A 27,605-nucleotide genomic window follows, 5' to 3' on the forward strand; every position below is an offset into this window, starting at 1 on the left:
TTATCATTCCATCATTGATTAAAGCATTATTTCAAAATGTTTTCGTCTTGTGAATAAAGTGATTCAGAATTTCGTCCACCAATACGGTATATGAATTTTTATAACAAACCTGTTGCGACTATAGCCATGAATGTTGATAAACGTTTTCGGCAGTAACCTTGAGTACACCCGGAATGATCCTGGGGTCCATTAATGAGGTCAAGATAGCCATCACCTAAAATAGCGACAGGGGACAGACGCCTGGTTTCTGTGTCCGCGTCCAAACTCTCTATTATCAGCATCTCGTAGTCAAGGTCGTGACACTCGTAGGCCTGCCAGTCTGACCGGAAATGACAACTATCATTCCGGATTATACCTTTTATAAAAACACAAAAGGCTAAAAAGTTTCATATTGATCGGAAACCTGTCATTTCTAACATTCTTTCTTTCAGTCAATACTGTAATAATAAAGCAGTATAAAGACTTTTGTCGGTCAGATTACGACCCCATCCTACATTTGCACAAACCTGTAAACTATATGCAATGTTGTATACCTTTATGTGGTGCGATGGTACTAACGTTGATACGCTCCCCAGTTACAGTAGTCAGTAACTCCCGGGGTATTCGGTAGTCCCCTAGACCCCTTCTCGGGTCCCCATCCCATTCCCACTCCGACTGAGACAGGACAGCACCTCTCGTTCCTAGGAAGGAACCGTCTTTGTCCTTGATCAGCGCTTTCTTCAGTCCATCACAGTCCATGTCCACACAGGCACTCGGGTTTACCTTTCTAATGTAGATAAAGCCCAAAACAATATTCATTTTTGAATATTTATGAAATATTCATGTTTACATATTGAACTTCTTGGAAGGACGTAAGAAGGTTTAAATAAATAATGATAACACTGCTATATTTCACATATTAATAAACATACAGTGCCATATCAAAGTATCATGACGAATTTATCTCATTTAACTCATATATAAAACTAATCTGTTATATAATTTCTGTATTTCAATTTGGGTATTTGTATACGTATTCTAAGACAAAGGGAAAATGTTAAAGTAAAGGTATAGATAAGTAGGTAAGTAGGATAAATAGGTAATAGATACAAACTCTATGTTTGGTCGATGTATAAAGAAATACGAATCGTTGTCCGAGTTATATTTGGTAATCCTAATGGTTTCCACAGGATGCTGGCCGTCATCGTTCCATTTGTTTGTCGTTATCATTACATCCTTAGTGCCACAGACAGTTTTAAAATGAGCAAACGTTACATCTGTAACCACAAACAAAATTACAAAATATAATATCGTAATGAATATGCTTATAATGAACACCACGTATACAGGTCATTATCATTATTCTAATTTTAAATAAATTATTATAAACAGTGAGATGCTCATAACACAATTTCCGTTAAAGATTTTCATTCTTGTTTGAAATACTGATCATTTGATTGCAGGTTTTTCCGCCATAATGTAAAAAAATAATCTTGGACATACTACCTCATCAGGTTGGCCTAGAAATAGTTCCTGTACGTACCCTGAACTTTAGTTACTCCCATTATGGCTGGGTAGGAGTTCGATGGAAGCATATCATAAAGAGAATAACCACTTCTGTATTGCATGAATGATGTAAACGTCACACCAACGTGACCTCCGGTCAGTTGATGACTTAGGTTTGTACATTTATCTGTTGTACAGTTATATGACGGTGTTCTTCCAATAATCAAACTATCTCTGATCATACAGAACTTTGGCGAGTATAAATGATCCACAGGGTTAGGTCCAGTAACTTGAGCGTATATGCCAAGGATATTTTCTGCCAAAATCACCCCGTTTATATCGACTGATTGTTGACCGTTGTAATGTATTCCGACATTACTGCATTTCCAAATAAAGAAGTTTGATATTTCGTTACAGCTACTATAACTACTGTCCATATAATACACATCCAATCCTACAGATGAACTGTGGGCTTCATTTCCTGATGAAGTTGACGAAAACCCACATTCTTCACCAGGAAGTCTATATGCTACTCTATAGGCTCCGGAGACTGTATTCCCGACAAGTGTTAGTTCCCTGGAATGTTCGGTACATACAGCTCCCAGATCATTTGTGATGTCTTCACTGACCAGAACAATTAGGTTTCGTGCAATTGTGGTTCTCCTTGCTGATGTTTTTATGGCTAAAACATAATTTTAGAAAAATCAAGTCAACTTAATATTCTCTTGCTAGGTGGAATTGTAAGCTTTCACTCGAAATATATTTATTATTGCTCGTAAAACATTTTAATGGTATTGATTATTTAATGGCATCGTGACACTTTAGTATAATCGCCGCTTGTTGTTTTTGCTTTTAATCAGTATCATGCGTATCTTGAAGAGACATATATACACGATTAAACATCAATAGTTGTTCAAATGATGGTATCGTTTATGCTCTGTCGGCAATGGAGCATATTAAAGATATTTCCGATGGAACACAATACATTTCAGATTATTTTCAACCTTTACGGTTGCTATGATTGGATGGTTTGTATTATTGTGTTGTGAAGTGAAAGACTGATGTTTTTGAAGTAAACAATAAACAGCGTATACTGCACATCTTCATTACAAAAAGACATTTGAGGTTTACCTGTCCCAGTATTTTACCTTAAAAATTGAAATTATGCATTTATATTGTTCATCAATAACTCGATAGCAGCAAAGCAATTATGGTCAAAACCATAACTTTCCATCAAACCATATCAATCATTTAGAAAATACAATGCAGTTACGAACAACCCTAACTGCTGGTAGTGTACACAACGTCAAAACGACATTTTGTGATCAATAGGAGATTTCAGAAAAGATGGCGTGACGTCACAGAAAGTTTACATCCGGGTCCTCAAAGGTACAAACACAGTATGGCGACTAATAAAAAACAATAACAGATACGTACATCGCTGCTACACAATCGATACTTTGACAAAAGTATACACATTCATACTTGCAAATTCCGATTTTAAAATTGTTTCTTATTGTTTCAGAGGTTACAGACATTTATATTTTTGTATTTACAATTGTTTATTGCTGAATATATTAATTTGTGTAGATAGAGTGTTGAAGCCAGCTTGCCAAGCGGTGTCGGGCCGTCACAGTACCCGTTTTTTTCTTCACAGGTAGAAATCCTTGTTGTGAAAAGTTATGAATAGATCATTGATTTTATTGTGTAACGTTTCTGTTATACACAAAAACTTGTTCACAATACTATTAAATATAACGAAATGTGAACCACATTGCCAGACCACGGCCGCTCGTGCATGGAGCCTTCGCTGGTAGATCACCTCAGGACACAGCCCATAGTTGGGAATTTAATAATATAAATACGTAATTACCAACACATATCTCAATAAGTACTTGTAAAAGATATATATTTCGTTCTTTTCCGTGTATATCTTCCTTTAAAGGAATGCTATAAACCACTGTGTTACACTTATATGCAGATCTTCGCAATGTACATGTTTACGTAAACGTATGGCTGCCGAGATCTCGAAAATTAAAATGGTGAAATCGTTCAGTTTTAATGCTGTAGAGTTTATTTTTTAATGTCAGTCGCTTTTATTCCATGGACTGCTAGTGAAGTCTCAAATTGAAGTGATATTACTTTAAAATAATTTGAATGCATGTTAGATAGACTACATTTAGATTTATGAATACAGATCGTAATACTGTAAATGCCGACCAGGACACATTGCGCACGGCTTCGAAAATCCTAAAATACTAAAAGTTTGTTTAAAAATACGATAAAAAGTAACTATAAACTGACTCATTTGTATGTCATGAGCTAAAATCCAAAATTTCTGACGAACAAATTATCTAGAATACGTAATTTTGTGACTCTAAAAAGGGCGAAATTCGAGATCTCGGCAGTACTGTACGTAATGGCTGCCGTGCGCTTGGGGTGATCTACGAAAGCAAACTTTAATTTGGTGACAATCACACATCTTAAGGTGTTTTACAAAGTAAGACTAAGAAAACAGTGATCGCTTATTAAAATTTCAGTACTATATTTGCGGAACTTGGAATTTAATTTGTAATTTCAAGCTGATATTTGCAATATTCTGTCAATGTTTACACATAATGGCGACCGTGTTTTTCCTCGTGGCGGCCGAAAATGGAGTATAAACATCGTAAAATATATGAATACCATATATTTTATATCTGTATATTATTGTTATATATTTTTATTTACACCTTTTAAAATTAAGATAAAGTAACAATTCTCGGATGGTCGTACTATTTATTACAATCAAATGTAAACAAAAATCGAAGCGGCTGTGTTCCCACCATGTTAATGTGTACAGATATACAGAGTTGTACCTTTGAGCGCCCGGATGTACCTTTGTGTGACGTCATCGCCATCTTTTCTGAAATCTCCTATACTATGACACTTACCCGATGAAACGGAATGGTGAATGACGTTATCATTCAGTACGACACCTGTGGTCCCATATACTCCGATCGCCTTTGACAATACGTGGTGGAAGGCGCAATTTGTTACAGCGGACGGTTTGTGGTCAGTTACTCTCTCTGCATTCGTATACGTCAGTCCAGTGTGTACAAACTCGACATTACTGAAGCGAGCGTTACCTGAAATGGAAAGATAATAAACCATGACTTATAGTTAACATATTGTGTTCCTTGTCGTTTTTCTGAAGTATATGATACATCAATTATGTCAATGGGAAATCGGCGATTAAATATACTATATTGTTTGGCAAGATTAAATCACCTTTGTGAAGCTCATTCCGGAATGAAGTCGCCCCAACCATAACCCGACCTCCATACCCCTCATTGAGTAACGATTCGTCATCATCTGCCACCACTCTGATATTCCTGGTCAGAAGGCCTACTTCTGCTGCCATCTGTGCACTTCGTCCTCCTATTTCTTCGTTGTATGCTGGCATAACAACAGTATTGTTAAGTTTATTTCTTATTTGCATCATATCAGCATGTATGGTGTCATTTTATTTTACATCCTTCTTGTTTTCAAATGTTTTGTGTATTGTCTACTTAAATGGGCGACATTTACAATAAACAAAAATTGAAAATGAAGTTAAAGGGTTTATTTCTTAACTAAAATTAAGAGATTCTAACGTTAATATCGGGGTATTGCACATCTATGTAACTCCATGTCTAAATGTTTCCTTGTGTCAACATCCTATAAGTGGACATAGAACTTAAACAACATACAGTGACCCGTACCTATGTGTCTGAATCGTAGGGACGCGTTGAGTGAAAGAGTTACTCCGTCATTTAACACATCAGTGATCCGAAATGTCTCTGTCTCCCAGATATCGTAACTCGTCGGAGCGATGACTATTTCGTCCCCAGCTTCCCATGTTACGTTATCAGCTAACGTAATGGTAGTATCCCCGGGGTTCACTGTTGTGTTGAGTCTCGTCCATGGAACGCCAACATCTTTACCGTGGATTTCAAGACCTCCGTATACAGCTTAAAGTAGTACAAAAATGGTTATTATATTTATAGTTTATTTATTGTAAGTGTAGAGGAACGATTAATTCGTAATAAGACATCACATTTACTAAAATAGTTAAATGTAAATGAAAATATTTATACTCTGAAAACCAATAATGATTTGAGCATAATTACATTTTTACTAACACTTTGTGTTTCAGAGTTTGAATTCAAAATATCACTTTTCAAATTTTCAAAATAACAGATTTTATGATTTGGGAAAATAAACTTAATTCAGAATATCAATTTTTAAATTTTCCAAGTAAAAGATTTTATGATTTTCGAATGAAATAAATCTACTTTCACAACATCCATGATCATATATTCATACAATTATATTACAAATCTATCGTTGTGATGTTATTATTATTTTTTTACTTTTAATCATTACCTATTGACTTTGCATTAATTGGTATATCCGTGTTGGGGAGATGTTCTTCAGATTCATGATCGGTCGACTGTCGACCCCGAAGTATGATATCCATGTCACCCTTGAATGTATCATTCGGCGATCCAATATGGAGATCACCTCCAATAATTATAATATCCGTCACGTTCAGAGTGAAATTTCGATAGGAACCATTCACAGGACCGTGATCAAACTCTAGGACGCCGTAGATAACTAGTTTATTAAGGCTCGGTATCGTCGTATCGGCGATCATACACACATCTAAAAAGGTAATATTGTTATATGCTTTACCTATTTAAAACTTTATAAATACTGTGATAATTTCCGTTCTACGTAAAACTTGCTAAATAATATACAACATTATAATTGCAGCCTAAGTAATTACTCTTGGTGTCTCTTTTAACTTGCTGAAGGTATTTAGTTAATCACATATAAATTACTATCAAGATAAATAATTTTTTTCACAACCAAAGTATATATGGACAGTCATTCAAATTAGTTTAACTACCGTTCAAAATTATGACGTCATCACCATCTGCCGGAAGTGTGTTGGTCGGCCATGACGTAGGCGAGGTCCAGTAGACACAGGGAGTGGTAGGAAATGGAGTTGTCGGGACGGTTGTTGGTTCCAGAGTCGTTGGAGTGATACATCCCTTGTAGTAGCATTTCCTAATCCGTAAATAGACATATAAAGTCTGTATACCGTAACGAGACGAGTAACCCCGTTGTTTGAAGGATACTGAAATATTACAAAATTGTCAATGGGCAATTAATTTGTGAAACTGCGAGAAAGGTTTGAGTTCTGTCATTTGGACAGGACACATCAAAATATAAGTTCTGTTCAAAATAAGTGGAGGGAGACGATCGGTTTGTCTGTTATCAGTAGAATGTGATCGGGGTGATCTGTGATTTTCGATATATTTGTCAGAATTCTACTATTACGAATATAAATCATCTTCTCAGAACATACAGTCATTCACAAACGATAACATTTTTACAGGAAATCCCGCCTCGTCTGTAAGTTAGACGATAACAAATAATTACCTAGCTAACAACCATTGCAAGACATTTCATTTTGACTATTTTTTGTTATAATTGATTATCATTCGTGAAAGAATGATTTAATTTCACGTGGAAATCTATTCGGGGGCCAACTATTGACATTATCATTAATTAGTTGTTATGTAAGAAAAGTTATAGGAAACGTGACACATCACAACAGCATGTTCAATGCAAGGAATGTGCATTAAACAAAAGGTGGAAGATAACGAAATATTTAAACGACACATATTTTAATAAAGTCAGATAAACATATATCATGTTACACCAGATTAAAATATACCATCGGCATAAGACAGGACATATGACAACTTCACACGAATAGCTACCTAAGTATGAGATTCGTCCCGATGTCTCGTTGTAATGCCAGTCTCCGTGGTAATGCTGATCCGGATCCAACGCCTCATTCGTGGCATTGATTTGATTGCTTCCGTCGATCGAAAACTCGTCCGGTTCTCCATCAAACGCATGACTGATCACGAAAAAATCTCCATACTGTTGAAGAAAAACATCAATATAATTAGTACAATCATCAGTCTTAAAGTACATATTTGGATGCATTTTTAAACAGATGTTCATGATGCGAAATTTTTATTACCTGCATTCTATAGAAGTAACCATTATAATCGATGCAAGTCCTAAATTCACTGTTTTCTTCGTCCAAGTAATTTGATTCGCCAGACACCAACTGAGTCATCCAGCCATCTGAAGGATCTATTACCCTACTACGATACTGATGTGTTGTTGATCCGTATTGGTTTGTAAATATAATAGGTCTATTGAAATACGTATGAGAGTTAGAGTAATTGTGGCTATATGTGTATGACCAAATAGTGAATCGATTTAATCTGATCCCGTCTGGACAGGCACATAATGGGACATTTGAGGAGTTAGAGAAGGAGCTACAATTTGTCGGAAGAGTTCCAGTACATGGCACCACCTTACAATTCTCAGATCCACAGAGTGACCCGTCCATATCCTCAAATACCGATTCCCAGATCCAGTCATTGTTCACAAGGTTATCAGCGTTGATAAATGTCAGGTTAGAGGTTCTGTACATAAATCCGCCACAATTAGAGCTACATCGATCTGGCATCCTTGTAATCCGCAATGCGAAACAGTTAGTTTGATTAAAGTTAATAAAGGTGACATTACGGACTGTGAATCCAAACTTATAAGGGGAGATAAGTCCCCCCATGGTACACCCCTGTGATGGAATGCCCGGCAGGTAACCAGCAATGACTGAATCCTCAATGAAGGGACTATCGTCAGTGTACTGATTTCCTTCTGTAATCATTTTACCTTCATATCCAGCTTCAATATTATTTACAGCGACCAGACCTCGAATCTGGACAGCTCCCATGTTTTCAACTTCAACACCCTTACGGCAATTCCATACATTTATATGATCAAACAATGCTGGTCGTGGACTAGAATAGAAGGAATTGTATGAATACATAATACGCGGGGTATATGTTGGATAGATCCACACACCGTGCCAGCCTAAGGAATGTGCGGTATTGTTGTTGAATTCGGCAAGAGGAGTATATATCGGTCGGTGTTCTCCAGTTACAACAGACTGTACATCGTTTTCAAGTCTGATCCAGTATCCAAAATGTGTCCCACCAACTACTGAGTTATGGCGGAATGTATTATTTGGATTTGTGATCCAAAACGTTGCTGGTGATATATCGTCGTTCAAAAGTTGTGAACTTCCTTTCACAGAAACGCCAAGGTTATATTGGAATATGTTTCCTGTTTCTGTTCCGTCTTCTAGATATATCGCCGCGCCATTAACATCGTATATAACATTCCGTTCCACAATAAGGTTGTAAGTATCCCTGATGTTGATGGCACGGTTAAAGGTGTGATGTATTCCACACCCACGGACGTACGATCTGGACATGTCGCCTGTCACTTGGAAGTTGATCGGATGACGGGACAGTCGGAAAGCTTGGCCGACATGGGTGAACTCCACAAACTCGATACGACTCGTGGTCAGTTGTTTTGTTGGATCTGTTGTGTGAATAACTACTTGAGCCCCGAATTGGTCACTCCCCATTTCTGCTCCATATCTACCCTGTGTGCATGTCTGGGTTGCTTGGTAACCTGTAGATGAAGCAAATGTTTTAACACAACGGCTTTTGGTGATTATGAGTGTTTCACACTGTCATATAGTCTCTAACAAAAAGGGATTACTGGAATTAACGTTTTAACCGTCCTTAACTTTGTTGCGGATGGTATAACTAACAAGAGGCAGGTTTAGAGGCATTAACGGTCCCCAACCCCCGATTTACGTGTGCATAGTATTGGCCGCCGCGACCCTCAGGCCTTTGGTTGTCAGTCAGGGCTATTGTTTTCGATACACATAATCCTAACAAAGATTTATTAAAATTCCCTATGAAATCTTAACAAATAATGCAATATAACTGATTGTATAATTCCCACCCCTCTCTAGGGTGTCTGATATATATCTGATTGTCAAAAAAAATCTTCTTTTTTTGTATCATTTCGATATTTCGATTCATTCTGCCAATTTTCTATTAATTTGATTCTTTTAGTTTTGAAGAGTTCGAAAATGTAAAATTGTGTACGGACCCACGACGCTCGAAACACGGCTTTGTATGAAGTAACCAAATTAAATGAAAATTATTATATATCGAATATTACCATGACTCAGCACAAAACGGACATAATCAATTTGTTTTTTATATAAAGAACCTTGCTTCAAATAATACCTGGATCAAAGCCATCTGGACAGGCTTCAATCTTTTCCTCCCACTGAGGATTACTACGTCCTCGTATCACCACGTTATGAGTTAACAAGCCAACCTCCGCACTAAAATCAACTTCTCTTCCAGCGACATCAGTCGTAAATCCAAGATGTGAGTGGGACAACGGACTTGTCAGTATGATTGTTTTATTATCTGCATCAATTGATGCTATGGTTTTAAACTCGCTCTCAGACTGAGAGTTGGCTCCCCCTGTCGTTGATATCACGATCTGATCACCTGGCTGCCACGATACTTCATGCTGTAATGTAATACTTCTGTCACCGCTGTTAACGGAGCTTGCCAACATTGTCCATGTGATGTTTTGGTGCATACCTGTAAACATATCAGGTATCATCAATCATCAAATTTCTAAAACATTGTATCGATTTGTTTACATTATATAACTTCACTGAATTTGGTTGATATATTTTGCAAACCATTACAAGATAATATAAGTCAATATTTCAAGTCGACAAACTGGCGTGTTTATTTACATGTGCCGATACTGAAGCGATTTAAAATTGTATTGAGGAGGAGGGGTGTTAATTGCAACTTTTTATTCTAATTATTACACTTTATATTCGCACATAATCAGAACAATCTGTTTACGAAACATTTACGAAATTTACAATTCGGCAAACACTAGTACCTTTCCATAACGATTCTCAGAATTACCGCATTATTTAGATGACCTGTTACGATTATAAGAACTAGTTTTTCTCACCGTGCAGATCCAGTGTGCCCTGACGAACCGCTAGTGACTTCGTCCCATATATGGGTAACTCCTTAGAGCGGTGGTGACCATATAAGGTTATAATCGTCTTGTGCTGAAATGGCTCGTCTTCGGTACCAACCTTCAATGATGCAACAGTAATGTACAAGTAGCCAACATCTCTTTTATGTAACATGTGTTGAACTCGAGGACCAAACTCTTGCCTGAGGCCGAGAGTTCAACATAACACATGTTGAACTCAGACTCAGTCTACAAACGTTTTGTTACACCTTCTATCAAGTATAAATACGAAAAAATCTCCTTCATTACAAGTGTATAATTATAATGTATGGTAGCAAATGAAATGAATGTAGTCATTTTAGTTCTGAAATAACATATTACAAAGAATTAGTTTATACATCTGTGATCAATCAATGATAAACTATTTGGCAAAACAGAACGATAGCATTCATAAAAACAAAGTAGTTCCGTCTGTTTTTCACCACATACAGATGTAGCAGGGTCCAGCTGCTGCGTATAATATTCGATGCTAGTCCGCACCCGTCTAAATCCTCGTGTACTTACTTTGTCCGCGTATAGTATCCCGTAGTGTGGTTCACATAATTTACAGGTGTATTGCGTTTAATATGTACATTGTGTAATATGGGTATAGGAGATGAATTTGATTATTTGTTTTTATGTAATCACATAAATGTTAAACAACTAAGATTAAAGTTTATTCCATCCTATTATCTCAAAAATCCAAGCAAAGTTAAAATGGAAGGAATGTTCAGAATTTTCAATAAGAAGCTATTAATTAATATTAGTTCATTTATTAAAAAAATGTCTTTACTCTTATAAAAACGCATGTTACATTGTACTTTTTTATTATGCAAAACATGTATAATAATTGCAAACAAATACAATGTTCTATATTGTATATGTGTATATCTCATGTACTACATTTTGTATGTTTATATCTCTATATACACGTGCCTGTCATGCACTAAAACTGTATTATAAATTGGACCTCTTGTCACACAGTTACTGTGTCTGAGTGAATAAATGAATCTTGAAATCTTGTTTTGTCACTCGTGGTTTATGTAATTTTCTACGTTTGTATTCTATGGTGTGGTTTTGTGCGTATTATGTAAAGTTGTGTCATTTTTTTCAATGGACAGTGTTGTGGTCACTTTGATGGGTATTTTTCTTTGCATCGGGTAGGTGTCAGTTCCAAGTTGGACTCGACGACCGTACGGACGTGTTTAGCATGTAAGTGTTGTCTTTAGTTCAAATATGTTTTAATTTTTTTAACTTAACTATCATTTATATATCTTTTTATTATCAAGCTAACAAAACTATGTAGTGTTTTTGTATTCTGTAATTTTGATATATGTTCTGTGTAAGTAACACTGAATCCGTTTCAGGTCAAAATGATTTCACATATGTTTGTAAATTGACGGTCTAGTCCTTAGACTCAGACAATGTATTTAATTGTATTTATATATTTGTTTACAGTTCCTCATATATTATTGGGAACATCGGTATTTTACAGGTCATATTTGTAGGCACAGTAATGTAGGTACATATGTGTTATTTTGATAATGATTGATTGAATTACCTTTAGTAAATCAATAATTATCAATGCTTGAATGTAATGTGTCAGAACGTACCTGTAGTAAATTATGTAAGAATAAGTAATTATGGTATGTATAGCAAGATAGCTGTACATAAAGTCTTTTGTAAGCGTTATGTACTGCATGTATTTTAATCTGTGTCAAAGTAAGGTTTGTGTAATATCGATTGTTACTTTGTTACAGGGTTGTGCTTGTAAATAAAAGACAGAGAACCACTTACACCAAGAGTACGTTGTTGCTGGCATACAAACATCTCATTTACACAGACATATTCCGAGAAGTTATGAGTGCCGCGATGGGTTTACGCACTTTGACCGAAGTTGCCGGGTAGTGTCAAATACTAATGAATTGTGACGTCATTGACGTCATGATGACATAAGCAGTCAACATTTCAATTTTCTATGTTGACCGGTCAACATTTCACGCGCGCAAACATCTGAAAGTATATGTATAATACAAAGTAAAGGTTTAACAATGCTTTAAGTTATATATTTGGAACAAAATAATGATCAATACCTGCAAGTGCCCACCATCTGTAATCAGAATGTTTTCAGCTTTCAGCTCTACATCCTTTTCATCAAAAACAAGTTCGCCTCCTGTAATAATCCATATCAATACTTTAAGATATTGTCCTCAAGTAATATATATATAATATATTCATATGGGTCAAGGAAGTAATATCAACGTTTGTTTTCTATATAACACTAGATTATTATAGACATACGTCTGTAGGATACTAATTACTTCAAGTAGTAAATATAGGGCAAAGAAGTCATTCTAACAGTGTGGACAACCGTCCTTAATATGTAATTTAATTTGTTCTTTTGTGTCTTTACACTATTACAATTACTTCTTTGCCCTATATTTACTACTTTAATTAATTCGTATACATAATATATTCATACCTATTACAATTTATATTATTCTGGATGTAACTTTTTGCACCTTTTTAATGCGGTAAGTATTGAACACAACGGTTCGAAAAGTAATCAGTATTAAATTGAAGGTGAAATGAAACTACATTATAGTTTATTTTGGCATGCAATGTATATAGGTATTCCTAAATAATGACCTAAACATTGGTTTGTTTCTTATTGTGCATATCTTAATATAATTATGGATGCAAGTTACGATGCAAGTTATATGCTTATTCTGTTATGCTTATCCTTAAACAAATATCACATGATATGTGAAGTAATGCTTAGTCCTATTCTCAAATTAGAGTCTCACATCATTGTTAGAATTACCATTGTATATCTAAAGACGCAAAGCAGAGAACAGTTCACCCTGTTAAATTACACTGACAACAGGCTAACCATGTGTTCCTCTCTGTACCTGTACTTATAAAGTAGGACCATCGTTTCCATTACGTAAGACGGATACATCTGTATAACTTTGTACACCTTTCCTATATAATTATTTGAAAAAAAACCATCTGGGAAAATAATACAATGCATGGATACCTTGTATCAGCAGCATTTTGAGTATAGGTGTGTCTGTATCGAACATGATGGTTTGTCCTTTCTGGATGACCACGATGTCTCCGGCCGTCGGGAGGCCCAACTCTTTCCCTCCCCAGGTATAAACGGACGACCACACGTCAACAAAATGGAACTTTGCATTATCCTACACATGTGATACAAGAATGGCATTTATATATGTTCTTATATCTACATGAAATTCTACGCCAATGTAATGATAACGAAAATATACTTACAAAATCAGATTACAAAAAAGTTACAAAAAATCACATGTTATCAAAAGAGACGTACATTTGTATGCCACATAAAGCCATTATTATTCTGCATTGACCTCATTTTCATAAATGTTGAACTGAGCACCATTGTTATGATATAGTGTGTATCTATAGGAAAAAAACGATATTCATTACTTTTATTAGTAAAACAACGTGTTATGATACTTTATCATTGACCGAAATTAAATGTTATCAAGAATGTCGTTTGAGCGTGGATAACAACGATAAGTTTTATACCTCATCTGCCTTTCCATTACATCCTACTTCCACTCTGACAGTAGCTCGTTCTGACTTGGAGTGTGCCTCCGTCACACAAACAACTGTTGTGTTTGACCAGGATGTGATGTAACACAGGGTTCCGGCGATCGTCACGGATGAATTACAACCGGGTGTGGATGAAGGGGTTAATCTGGGAAATATCAAACACAGAGATGAAGAACAATATCTCGTATAATTAAATAAATGAATTGTCTTTTCCAATGCCGTTACATGAGCATGAAATCGATTGTGTTGGTTGGTTAAATATCGGAAAAAGCAATTTTAACACTTTTTGGTAAAGATATTTGTGGTAGATTATATAGACAATTTTGTATTATTCTGAAATTTCCACACCATGTCATGATACGTATTCATCTTATTTATCAGATAAAAACAAGAAAAACAAAAACAAAAAAAGTATACAAATTTCAACCATCTAGGTATAATTGATATAACCGATCGAGTTAAACCAGCAATATTATGTTTTTAATAAAGGTGTGGGTTCTAAAAGATTTACAAATATTTAATATAAGTATTTCCCTTTTACTAATGCTACAATAACTATCATCATTTATACCCAAAGTTTGACCCTGAGATTGTCAGTCGTGTTCCGCCTTGTGTTCCTCCACGTGTGGGTGTGACGTCATCAATGACTGGGGTAAGGGCCGGATCATACGTATAACTATTCATCAGTACCTTTGTGACGTTGTTAACGGTTACCGTGACGTCACATTTGCTAGACAAAGATTCTGTAAATAAATACAATCTTGTTTAGTCCACATCACGGTTAGACCATTTGGTGCATGTCACAAGTATGGACCATATACATTGTAGGTGGTGATTTGAACGAATTAAGATTTTTTCGGTTCAAACAAAACAGAGGTAATGCCATCCATGAAGTCATATTATCAAACGATATTACAAGTCAGATGACTTGGTGTTATCGTTCATGATATTTCACGTTCAAACAACTACTTACAACTAGTTAAATACTCTATATTTATATTACCTGTCCATGGTGGTGTGTCACATATATGTGCTGTGGAAGTCGACACGTTATCTTCAGATCTGTTACAAATATTTCCACAAATATTCACCACCGTGTCCTCGTCAAATCCAGCACCAAGTATAGTGACTGTCTGCTGACCACCTAAACTACCTACAAATTGAAGAAATGGATTTTGTGTGTTATCAATTTTGTTTGACCGATCTAATACCATACAGCTAGTAAACGATTTAAACATTTTATTAGATCTTAAAAAATATTTTCAATGAAATACATAAAAGGGGTCAAACAACAGGTATATACATTATTCACAGAATAAATGCAATATGCGTCTTACCTGCGCTAGGTTCTATAGCTTGTATCGACATGTTGAAGGTAAAGACTTGGTCGTTGTTGGAATTCCCGTAACCTTTTACATGTACATATAACCCATAAGTTCCCGCACGGTTAGCCCCGACGGTACAGGTTATCTCCGTATCATTAACAGACAAAATGGTACAATCATTGTCTCCTATAACAACACCTGTTTCATTTATTGCTGTACCAAAGTTCTTGCCGATGATGGTAATGTTTTCTCCTTTTGTTCCCGTAGAGGGCTGCACTGACATGACAGTAGGGGAAACTTCCTCAGAAAAGTTAAATTTTTGATTTGGGTACCAAATGGCACCCGATAGTATCTCTATCATTGCAGTGTCAATTGTGTAGTGAGCTTCAGTTGTAAACATAACGGTATTGACTGTTCTGTTTTTCATTGTACATGGTGTTCCGGCGATATAAACAGTTGTGTTAGACAGGAAGCCGTTTCCGACAATAGTTATATCTGTACCGCCGTAAAGACTTCCTTCTGAAGGTACAACATCAAACACAGTAGGTATACTATTCACTGTTATACTCCCGTTGGTATCGACTGCTATACCAATTGGGGCAATGTCGACAACGACTTCGTTAGGACCTTGCGGTAAACTAATAATCGAACATACTATTTCGGAATCCGATACATTTTCAACAAGACAATCATGCGTTTCCGACGACTTCATAATCACGGATACAGTGTGTAAATCATTCCCGAATCCTGTCCCGGTAATGAAGATTCTGGTCGCATTTTCACCTGTAATGGTGTCTGGACTGACACCCGTTAACTTTGGGGTCAATAGGTCATTGTACGTAAACTGACATGATGTGTCACATTTTGCTGGAATATTTATGTTTCCCGAGACAGGTATAGAAACGGACACTTCTAGTTGATTATCAACAAAGTACATCGGTGTCAGGCAAAATATTTCCGTGTAAATACTTGATACTATGTTACATGAATAACCGCCAATGGTGATTTCTGTCATAATCTGGTCAGGTCCTTCTTCAAACCCGGTTCCTGATACTGTTAACAGCGTGTTTCCACCAAGAGAACCATTGCTTGGGTTTATACTAGTGATCACAGGGAATAATGCAAATGTCTTCAACATATTTACGTCTATGTTAATATGAGCATAACCAAGATCAGTTACATAGACGTCAATGTATTGTGGACGTCCGACTCGTGGTTTGTTTCCAGGATCGATGTTACACGTTACGGTAGACACAGAACTATTGGACACTTTACACCTGTAGTCGCCAAAAGTAACATTGTTGTGGTAACTTACATCAGAGAACCCATTCCCTGATATAACTATGTCATCATTTGTAGTGCCGTTCTGTCTGCTTATTTGGTTAATGACTGGCGAGGCGCATGTCCAGAATGCGAACTGAAGATTTGTATTGTTGGCGGATTTGACTGGAAGAGGATCGGAACAATTTTGCTTGTGAACAGGGGAATCAGAGATTATTGCGGCTTCTGAAATATATAACAGGAACAAAGATGTATTCAATATCCTGGTCTGTTCTTCTTTATTAAGATTGTTTTACATTTTCCTGTTTTCATATACTGTAGCAATATTTATTCATAAGGAAACCATAGTTTACGAAATTGGTAATACAAATACAATATACCTCACGTCCTTTTTGATTGCAGTAAACTTTTGAACATATTGGCATTTTGTGCGAAAATTATTGCAATACATACATACCGGGGTATGACGTAGAGTTTAGGAAGTTGTGTTTGGCCTCGTAATCCCCCTGTGTAACGGAGACCTCAGCCTGGAAGGACGTCCGGTCCAAGACCTCAATAGATCCGTGGAACCACGTGGTGCTGTACACGTCAATTATACCACTCCAGTAGTAAAACGTGCCGGCTTTATTGAACTCGTGGGTATACGATCCTGTAAATGGATAATGACAGCATTTGTTTACTACATTGCGTAGCGGAAAGAGGTATGGAAATATGAATAAAAAACACTTTTAATTGCAAAAATGAGAATCCCAGATGTATAAATACGATTATGATCATTTCATGAAAACATCCCCGACACCAAATGCTTGAATTTACAAATTGTTGTAAATTCTATTGAGGTTTCTGAGAACAATCGCATTCATTAAATATCAATGGATACATTAAAGCACGAACTCAACAAGTTAAAGATTTGATTAGACTATATCCATGTATGTAGATGTACAACGCGAAACGAAAAAGTACAAACCGAGAATAGTCTAGACGCTAGCTTAGTTAGAATATCCACTTTACAATACCTTTTGTGGTTCCGACATCTCCACTAGAGAACCCTCCAGGCTTGCCGATCTTCGCCGTCATGTTATACGTCTCCTCAACTCTGGGCTTCATTGTTGTGATATAAAAGGGGAAGTCCCAGTCCCATTGTACTACGTCACCGACCTGGATACTCACGTACTGGGGACTCCAGGAGTAGTACTTTCCGAACGCTTAATGAATAATAATCCACTGAATTAAGACTACAAGAATTCAACTTAATTAATAATACTTTATCAGCCCATAAAGAAAAAAATGGCATCGCCGTTTGTGACGTTGCTTCTGATTGGCTGAGATGACGGCGCAATGATTGCATAGACAAAAGTGTCCCAAAATGAATTTTGAGTATTGAAGATATTTTCTTTTAGTAAATTGAAGGATTAACTTGAATGGATTTTTTATGTAATGGAGCTATAACACAAATATCTGACTGTATTCTCATCATTATTTAGAGTACACTCATATCTTTGTGTTATATCTCCACAAACATAAAAAATCCATTCAAGTTAATCCTTAAATAAATGTAAAAGATGCAAGGTTGTGTGACGGCGGAAAATGAATTCGAAGCAAATGAAAATGAGCAATGACAATGGCATTTTTTTACGCTGTTAGAACACACTTTGTCTCTATTTTAACATCCCTGTATAATAAGGCAGTCGTTCAGACTGTCGCCATAATATAGCAATATAGCAGTATGGCCTAAAGTAAGAGGCAAACTGGTCTAGAGCTAAAACATTTGAAGTTAATTGTTAAGGAGAAAAAACTGATGTTAAACTTACATGGATGCAGGCCGTGATTATTAACTCTGTGTATTTTACGTGTTCTTGCAATCTGACAGATTATAAGGCTATCATTTGCTGTGGTGACGTCACAGTTGTGGCTTCCGACCTTGACCTTACTCTCATTTGTAAATCCTCTTCCTTCAATTGTGAGAACGGTACCACCAAACAATGAACCACTACGTGGTTGGATACTATTCAGTTCCAAGTTACATGTTATATCAGGGATGTCGTTCTCTCTGTAAACGATTTTTAAAACAAAGTGTTTTGCTTATTTTTGTGTAACATCATATTAACAGTCAAGCACATTTAAGCACTACAAGCCATTTTAACGAGGTGATGGAGAAACTTGGTGAAAAAGTCACAGGCCAAAGTTCAGCACCTATATATTGTACAAGCGGAATTCGAACTCGAAACCCATATGTGGAGGGCTGGTGGTTATATGCCGAAACACCTAAAATACAAGGCCATCGTAACCTCCGATTTTGAATATAACATAAAGCGGTCATAATCAAACTGCAACAAAGGATAAAAAATCATTTGGTTGAAAACTGTCTGGCACTGCTTTCATGGTTTTCACATTACAAAAAATAATATTTATTTAACTTGACAAGTTTATCTCTATAGTACACAACCTATCTTAAAACGATGATAGAAATATACCACCATACTTTACAAATCAATTCTACTTTCCGAAATGTTATCCAATGTAATCGAAATATCCTTGGAGAGATGTGATCTTACAAGTTTTACAGCCGCTCCATGATCACCCACTATCACTCTCACATCATGTGATCCAGGAGAACAGGGAGGTAACTCTGCTACGACATAGGTGTCGTTATAGAACGTGATGTTAGCTACGGTTTGACCAACTAGTAAGGTAACATTGCCCACTGCTTGAAATCCCGCGCCATGTATAGCAAGTGCACCTCCCCCTGCAAATGAATAAATGGAAAATAGTAGTTTCAAATAGCAACTATTGATACAGTAATCCACATCGTGCAATAGAAATTAACATTTTGTTAAATTCCGGTGTGTTTTAATAAGGGTTTACTATCAAACAGTTTCATATATATAAGTAGGCCTGTATCCTTCATAACTCTTCCTAAATTACCTTTTAGTGAGGAATGTGGAGTTTTGCCCTAAAACACCGGAGAGAATGGCAATAAAACTTGTACAAAGTGAATCCATGTTTGTTTTTAGAATGACTTTAAAGTATTTAGTTCATTTTATAGTAAACACTGAAAATCTAGACGAAAATATATCTAATTGAAATAAATTTCCTTATCATAACTGTGTTTTTATCATTTCAATATCCCATTACGTGTTACGTTCTGATGTTTTTATACATGTACTCCGTGTTCTACATCAACTGGAAAATTCCGCATGCACATATACATAGTTCATGTAGTTATGTTGGGCATAGCTAGATATAAGAAAATTATTATGACAGGTCTCGCATACTCCTTCGTCGCCATAAAAGTATAGAAATATTCAAGAAATAAGTAAGTAAATCCAAAAGGTCACACGAACGTAACGTTTAATTGGCTATTGTCAGAGTCTGTATGGAATGGAATGTCTTTTAATCACAGTGGCCGGTACTAACCCTGATTGTGAGTTGCAAGTTATCTTCTAAGCATATAGAGAATAATCCTGGCCTCATATTACGATTTGCAGACTTTTGATCATTTGCTTCAAACAAATTAACGTGAATCTATCTTTTGCAATCTGCTGTTAATAAAAAAACAAACCTGATACTCCAGTATCATTTGAAAATATATCTGTCACATGAGGTGTCAGTGAATCGTTATACGTGAAATTTGTGTCAGCAGTAACTGGTGGTTCTCCGCTCTGTATGACTGCGACATTTAGGGATTCGGCTTCTTTCTGGAAATTTAAATGCAAAAATGTACCTTATTCAAATTCACAGTAGACATTTCCACAGTCCATGTATAAATATATTATAACATAATTCATTTCCCTTTTTCTACTCTAAAATGGATCGATGTGATTATTGGAAAACATAATACATGTATTTGTGTTGTCTCAATCAATCTGAGGTAACACATTTAGAAGACCTAAAATTTTCAATCGGCCATAGACTTTTGATTACAAACCAAAAGTAACATATCATTTGTCTACTCTATTGTCATATTAACTATTCTGTCATAGGCGACTTCATTACCGTAAATCGGGATATTTTGGATGTGGTCATATTTTGGCTTATTTGGCGTTTGGCATGAAAACGTCAAAATTTCACACACCAAAATTTTGCTACGCATTTATTTGTTTATATGTAACGATCTACACATCTACATTTGTTAGGTAATAAACATATATTTAAGGTACAATGTATGCGCTGTCAACCGGAATACGTTACCGGTGCGAGTCTTTCGTTTGTGCAAATACGTATATAATTAGATGTGTGATTATTAATGACTTGTTTTGAAGAAGGGTTTCTTTGTTTCGGTAAGACTTCAAAACTTATCACGTCAGTTTATCATTGTTCCAGGATATATGTGTAGAGACGAAGTAAATCTTCAGATTTTTTTCCTTTTATCAAATCAAGTTATGCGCCAAAAAACTTTGCATGACATAGGGAAACGCCAAACTTGAACGCACCAAAATGTAACCACCCTATTTCGGTCCAAAAACGCTAAATTTTCCCGACGCCAAAACATCCCAATTTACGGTAATAGTTTGCCAGTTTATCAATCATCACAAGTATGTCTTGTTTGACAAGAGTACTTAATAGTTGATGTATGTATAATAGCAAACAACATACCTTTATGTTGGCGTGTAAATTAGTTACCATTAAGGTTTTCTTGTGATTTTGCGAATAACATTTAATAGTTATATATATAAATATTAACGAATTGAGTACTTGGAGTCAATAAATTTTATGTTAACATGATATTTTTTATTTCATACCATATACGGCACAAGGCAAGTAATGGTAGAGGTGTTCACGGATAGCCTCTCGCAGACCTTCGATCCCACAGTTACCGAAGAATGTTCATTGAATCCACTTCCGGATATTGTAAGTGTTACAAACCCTTGAACGGATAATAAAAGATAATGATCAACCTGATAAGATTCTCGGAAATGAGGCTGTAAATATTGTGAGGCAACTGGAAACAATAGTTGAAATATAACTGTTTAACTCTCAGTGACACTGGTGGGCAGACGCCCAATACTCATGCTTGAAGGAATGGAAACGTTTAACTTAGATATATAAGTATTTCTTATTATGAAGGTCTAAGTATTATGAAGCGAATCAGTATTTCAATTGACAAATCTTAGATAAACCACATCCAGTATCTTCCAGCTGTAAAAATTGAAGTTATATATCTTATCATATTTGTTCATATTGAAAGGTAAGGAGAACAATAAATGAAATATTGATGTCCACCGATGATCATGGCGAGAAATGAAATCGAATGACAAACCTCCAAGTCCACTACTGACTGGTCTGATGTTGTCGATTGTTGTGGTAAAGGACAAGGTTATATTGTTCTCTTCCTGTTTGGCTAGCCCGCTACCTAGGACATCCACAACAGCATTGTGTTTACCAGCCGGTACATTATCAATGTCGCACGTGATCGAATCATTAGTTGCCATGGTAACATTACACTGAGTTCCAGCTATTGTTACTTTGTTGTTGTTCGGTATGTTGCTGAATCCGCTCCCTGATATCTGTACCTCCCTGTATGGGGGCTCTGTAATAGGTGGAGTTTATGTGTAAGTAAGGCAGTTCGTATAGTAAAGGTAAGCAGACTGGCATATCATTTTTTTCTGATATTTTCCAGAAATCATGAATGATCACAGTTTATGGAATGGATACGAATCCTTGACCATTTGTGTACATAATTTCTTTTCATAAAACTGAGACAGTACTTATTGAATTAGAAACATTGTTACAGAAATTGTCGATTTTACCATTTAATGCAATTCGTTGTATCAAGGAAGGGCTCTAAAAAGCTGGCGCGATATGATATGTTTCTGTAATCAATAAAGGATTTATTTTCGAAACAATTCATTAAAAATCACTGTAATTTTACCGCCATTTGATTGAAGTTCTACTAGTGAAAATATTTCCTTTAAAGTTAGAATACTAGTATATAACACCACATTGATATATACGGACCTTGTGTACGTGAAGCATTGACAACAACAGGTGTGTTACTTGGCAACCACTCATAGGAACAATCTCCACTACATTTGGATGGAACATCGTTTATAGTCACTGTCACCTAAAACATCAGTATTACCGTTATTAAAAAGTAATTTGATTTGTACGATAATGCCATAACTTCATTGCAACCTCTGAAATCTGAAAGGGATTGCATTTATAATTATACATGGAACTCATATGTTTTTCAATTCTATAAAACTACTCAATTTTCAAATAGTTTGCATCCGGTATAAAATTTGATTTATACACAAGAACTGCACCTGTGGTGTATTGTGAGCTGTCATTATCATCACTCTATCCAAATAATTTATATATCAATTATGAATCTTTGGCGAGGTCCATATAATGTTTTACCACCCCTGTAGACTAAATAATGTCTGAGGGCGTAGTCCAATGTCATTATTTTAGATTCCAGGGCGGTATAAGACCACATGTACCGAATCAAATATCCTTGATTTTCACATTAGATATGAAGCTTATTGATAAATGCCGAAACATTATCTGACGTGAAATATAATTACAGGAAAAATTATGGTCATAGGAACAGGAAAATTTACAAGGAAATTACAGGAAAATTTATGGTCATAGGACGCCACCTTGAAGTCAATGATTTGGCAATGAAGTTCACACATGCTAATATATCGAAAACCATGTGACCATGTATTATCCATTGAGAAAGGACGGAAAACCTATTATATATAACTTATGTACCTGTGGTGTATCGTGAGCTGTCTGTAACATCTCTCCATATAGTCTATATCTTAACTACTTTACCTGGGGTGTATCGTGAGCTGTCTGTAACATCTCTCCATATAGTCTATATCTTAACTACTGTACCTGAGGTGTATCGTGAGCTGTCTGTAACATCTCTCCATACAGAGATCTATATCTAACTACTGCACCTGTGGTGTATCGTGAGCTGTCTGTAACATCTCTCCATACAGAGGTCTATATCTAACTACTGTATCTGTGGTGTACCGTGAGTTGTTTTGTTTGTTTGTATTTGAGTTTTACGGCCCATCGACAATTAAGGTCATTTAGGGCAAACTACAAGGCAGACATTAATATTAGGATATAAACAAGGACTGTATCTAAAAGATCAGGATAAGAAAAAGGCAAGTAAAAATTAAAACACAAATTGTAAATGTTTAATAGAAAATTTGCAAAGGATAAAACAGTTTTGACTAAAACATATGAGAAAACTCATGCACAATGTTGATTAAACGATGAGTGTTGCGTTGATATGATGATAAGATGAGAAAACGTTCAAATTTGTTAAAAAATGCCGATCTCTTTGAAAAAGTTGAAAATACGATTATTTCTCACGACATGGAACAATGTGTACATGTCGGAGACATCGTAATACTTATCTCGAATTTGTTTAAAATCCCCTGTGAGTAGAGATTCACATGCATGGCATGTAGGAGAATCCTCCCTTCTTAATAGATAGGAATGTGTAAAATATGTGTGTCCAGTTCGGAGCCGAGAGAGAACAACTTCCTCTCTGCGGTCTATCCAACTGGATAGTTTAGGATTAAGTGTAGGTTGTACCTTAAACAGTTTTTTGTTTGTTTCGGTAGACCACCTTTGTTGCCAATGGTGTTTCATGGCTGTCTGAATAGAAGGTTTGAAGTCAGTGTATGGTAGTTTCAAATCTGTTTGTGCTAGGCGAAGAGCAGTCTTAGCTGCTTTATCTGCCTTTTCATTCCCCTTTATACCCACATGACTCGGAATCCAGAGATAAGTAATTTGAGTTTTAGAAGATAATCTAAATGTCCGGGTCAAAAGATTTTGGATTAGTGGGGTTCTAGGGTTTTTGATGTTCAAAGCCTTAAGAACCGAAAGAGAGTCGGAACATATGATTGCCTTTTCAATGCGGTGTTCTTCGATATGGTCAAGCGCCAGACCGAAAGCACATGCTTCCGCAGAGAAAATGGAGGCAACATCCGGGAGTCGAATAGAGGAGCAGTGGTTAGATGTACAGCATGCTGCCGCAACATTATCACCATCTTTTGAGCCGTCAGTGTAGATCTGAACATGGTCAGGGAAAGCCCTGATTTGTGTTCTTCGGGTAATGCACTGGACTTTACTATTTATGTACAGATAAATTGATATAGGTGTTTGAATGAGCCATGGGGGTAAATTCTGATGCCAGATCTTGGTATGAGCTTTTGATTTTGGGTAAATATTTCTTGATGTTGCGGATTGAATACAAGATTAAATGTGTTTTTTTTTGGGATTAGATTTCAGTTGAGCAGCATACTGTAATGATAATTTCTTTCGTCGATCGTCCATAAATGACTTTTTAGCTTTCACATGGAGACTTTTCACAGGTGTTGTTCGAAAAGCTCCAAGTGCGAGGCGCAGTTCCTGGTTCTAGATAGGGTCAAGCATCTGTAGATAAGAGCTGCGAGCTGATCCACAGACAGTCGAACCATAGTCAAGTTTTGATCTAATAAGTGCCCGGTAGATACGCAGAAGCATTTCACGGTCTGCACCCAAATCAGAATGAGAAAAAGAACACGTAGAATGTCCAGGGCCTTAGAGCACTTATCCTTCAGATGTTTGATGGAACAAAAGAAAGTTTCGAATCAAATATTAGTCCAAGAAAATTTAGTTTGTTCAACTACTGGAATTTTAATTCCATTGAGTGTGAGGTCTGTATCGTTGTGTGGTTTTCGTTTTTGACAGAAATGCATGCATACAGTTTTTGATCTTGAAATTCTAAAGCCATTTTCGTAAGTCCAATTTTGTAATTTATCTAAACATTGTTGTAGTTGTCGTTCTATGGTGTGCATATTATTTGATCTGTAACAGATCAAGAAATCATCCACAATTAGAGACCCTTATGAAGATTGGTCAAGACATTTGCTTATGCTGTTAATATTTAAGCCAAAAAGTGTGACAGACAAGATACCACCCTGAGGGACACCCATCTCCTGTTGAGGTGTCTGTAACATCTCTCGATACAGTCTATATCTAACTACAGTACCTGTGGTGTATCGTGAGCTGTCTGTAACATCTCTCTATACAATCTATATCTAACTACTGTACCTGTGGTGTATCGTGAGCTGTCTGTAACATCTCTCTATACAGTCTATATCTAACTACAGTACCTGTGGTGTATCGTGAGCTGTCTGTAAATCTCTCCATACAAATGGTCTATAGTGTATTGCCCTTCATGAATTGTAGAAACATATTGGCAAACGTTATCACCGGATACATAACTCGAATTTATCTGCAAACAAATTTACAAAAAACGTTTTTAAAATCAATATGTATGTATAAACCTACAGGAAAAGAACAACATCATCATTCAGAAAATCAGTCCAAATTTTAAATATTTATTCACTATGTCGTGTTTTAAAGCATGATCGGTCCATAGACATTTAGACAACCCTTTTAAATGAAAATTACATGATCATCCTTTACTCTCTAGTTCACATGAAAACCTACTATTTCCTTCATGGAATATAATTTCATTTTGTCATAACATAACTAGTAGTCATATTTTCATTGATGAAAGTTAATCATGCTTTGCGTTTTGAGGTAAAGAATGACTGATAAAGATCGTACTTGGATTTGTTCCACATTTCCTGGAAAGGTGTCGAATCGGAACCTCCATATCTTTTCAATTTCGGTATGTTTATAATACGTCATCACAACAAGACCAATATCTTTAAATCCCAGCAGGATTGCTGTCATTTCGCTTAGACCGACTCCTACCGGAATTGCTAAACAAATCACCAAAGTTAGTGTAATTCCTGCATTTTGTTATTCTATTTTATTTCTTTTAGATCTACAATCTGTCAATACAAATGTTATGAGGAATGTATATGGTGAAATAGGAGGAAACAAGCGTACCAGAATGAAACTCAACTCTGCACATCCGGTGGAGCAATGTGATGCCGGATTCATACAGGTATACATATCGGTATTCTGTTTAAGTATCGTTATAGTTTTCCATTCACTATTAACGTTAGAATCTCATATCCTACAGCTATGACCTTAACATTATCTGAACGAAATGAATCTGTAGCAAAATTTCAAAAATCGTCCATCAATATCTAGTGAATTAATTGAAAACTGAAGAAAAATAAGTTTTAATCTCTTAAATGCAAAATACAATTTCGATCCCCGACAACTTTGATCCTTGACCCGTCCAAATTTTCAAAAAAATAACACACTGCCATTTTGTGAAAGGGCTTTAACATTTAATATATGGTGTCAAGCTTCATCATGGTAAGCCAACAGAAAAAATGAAAGCCATCGACTTTTATATATTCTTATCATATCATATTTACGTACATTTGAAGGTTTGGCCTCTCAGAGTTAAATCAAAGAATCCTCCAAGTGGAGGTGACGCTGCTTCCTTCCTTGTCACTGATATGTTCGTGTCGGGAGTTAGCTATATAGAAAAAAGTATTTAAAATAATTGGAAAATCACACTTGCATACTACATAATATACTTGCAGAGGAAATTACTATATGTTCACGAAACACGAAACATTGTGTTGCGTCGCAATCATATAAATCATATCACGGTATGTTCTTGGAAGCATTATATTGGCAGCTATACTTTATTTAATTCATTACTTTTGACACCATGCTTTAAAAGTAAGAGTGTGCTAGTAAACGTTTTCCAAGATAATCTAAACCACACGACATAACAAGAGATCCAAGAGGGATCTTGCCATCCACGAAAGAATGATTTCTATCTGATAATGGAAATAGGGATCGTTTCTCTGTTTTTCTTCAAAACAACATATGCGAAATATCCCTTCAATACTTTCTGCGAAAAAGCGGTAACAAACTTCAATATGCAATATGCACAAATAGGGCTCCAGGAAACGTACATTTGAAACAGATCCTTACATTTTG

At 36.0% G+C, this 27,605-nt stretch overlaps 1 pseudogene; it reads right to left on the bottom strand.

The window, feature by feature from the left end:
* Window positions 1–27,605, bottom strand: part of LOC138319520 (fibrocystin-L-like) — a 103,569-nt pseudogene that overhangs the window by 9,697 nt on the left and 66,267 nt on the right.

This window comes from Argopecten irradians, chromosome 3 (genome assembly GCF_041381155.1).
Source record: "Argopecten irradians isolate NY chromosome 3, Ai_NY, whole genome shotgun sequence".
In the NCBI taxonomy this organism is placed as follows: domain Eukaryota; kingdom Metazoa; phylum Mollusca; class Bivalvia; order Pectinida; family Pectinidae; genus Argopecten; species Argopecten irradians.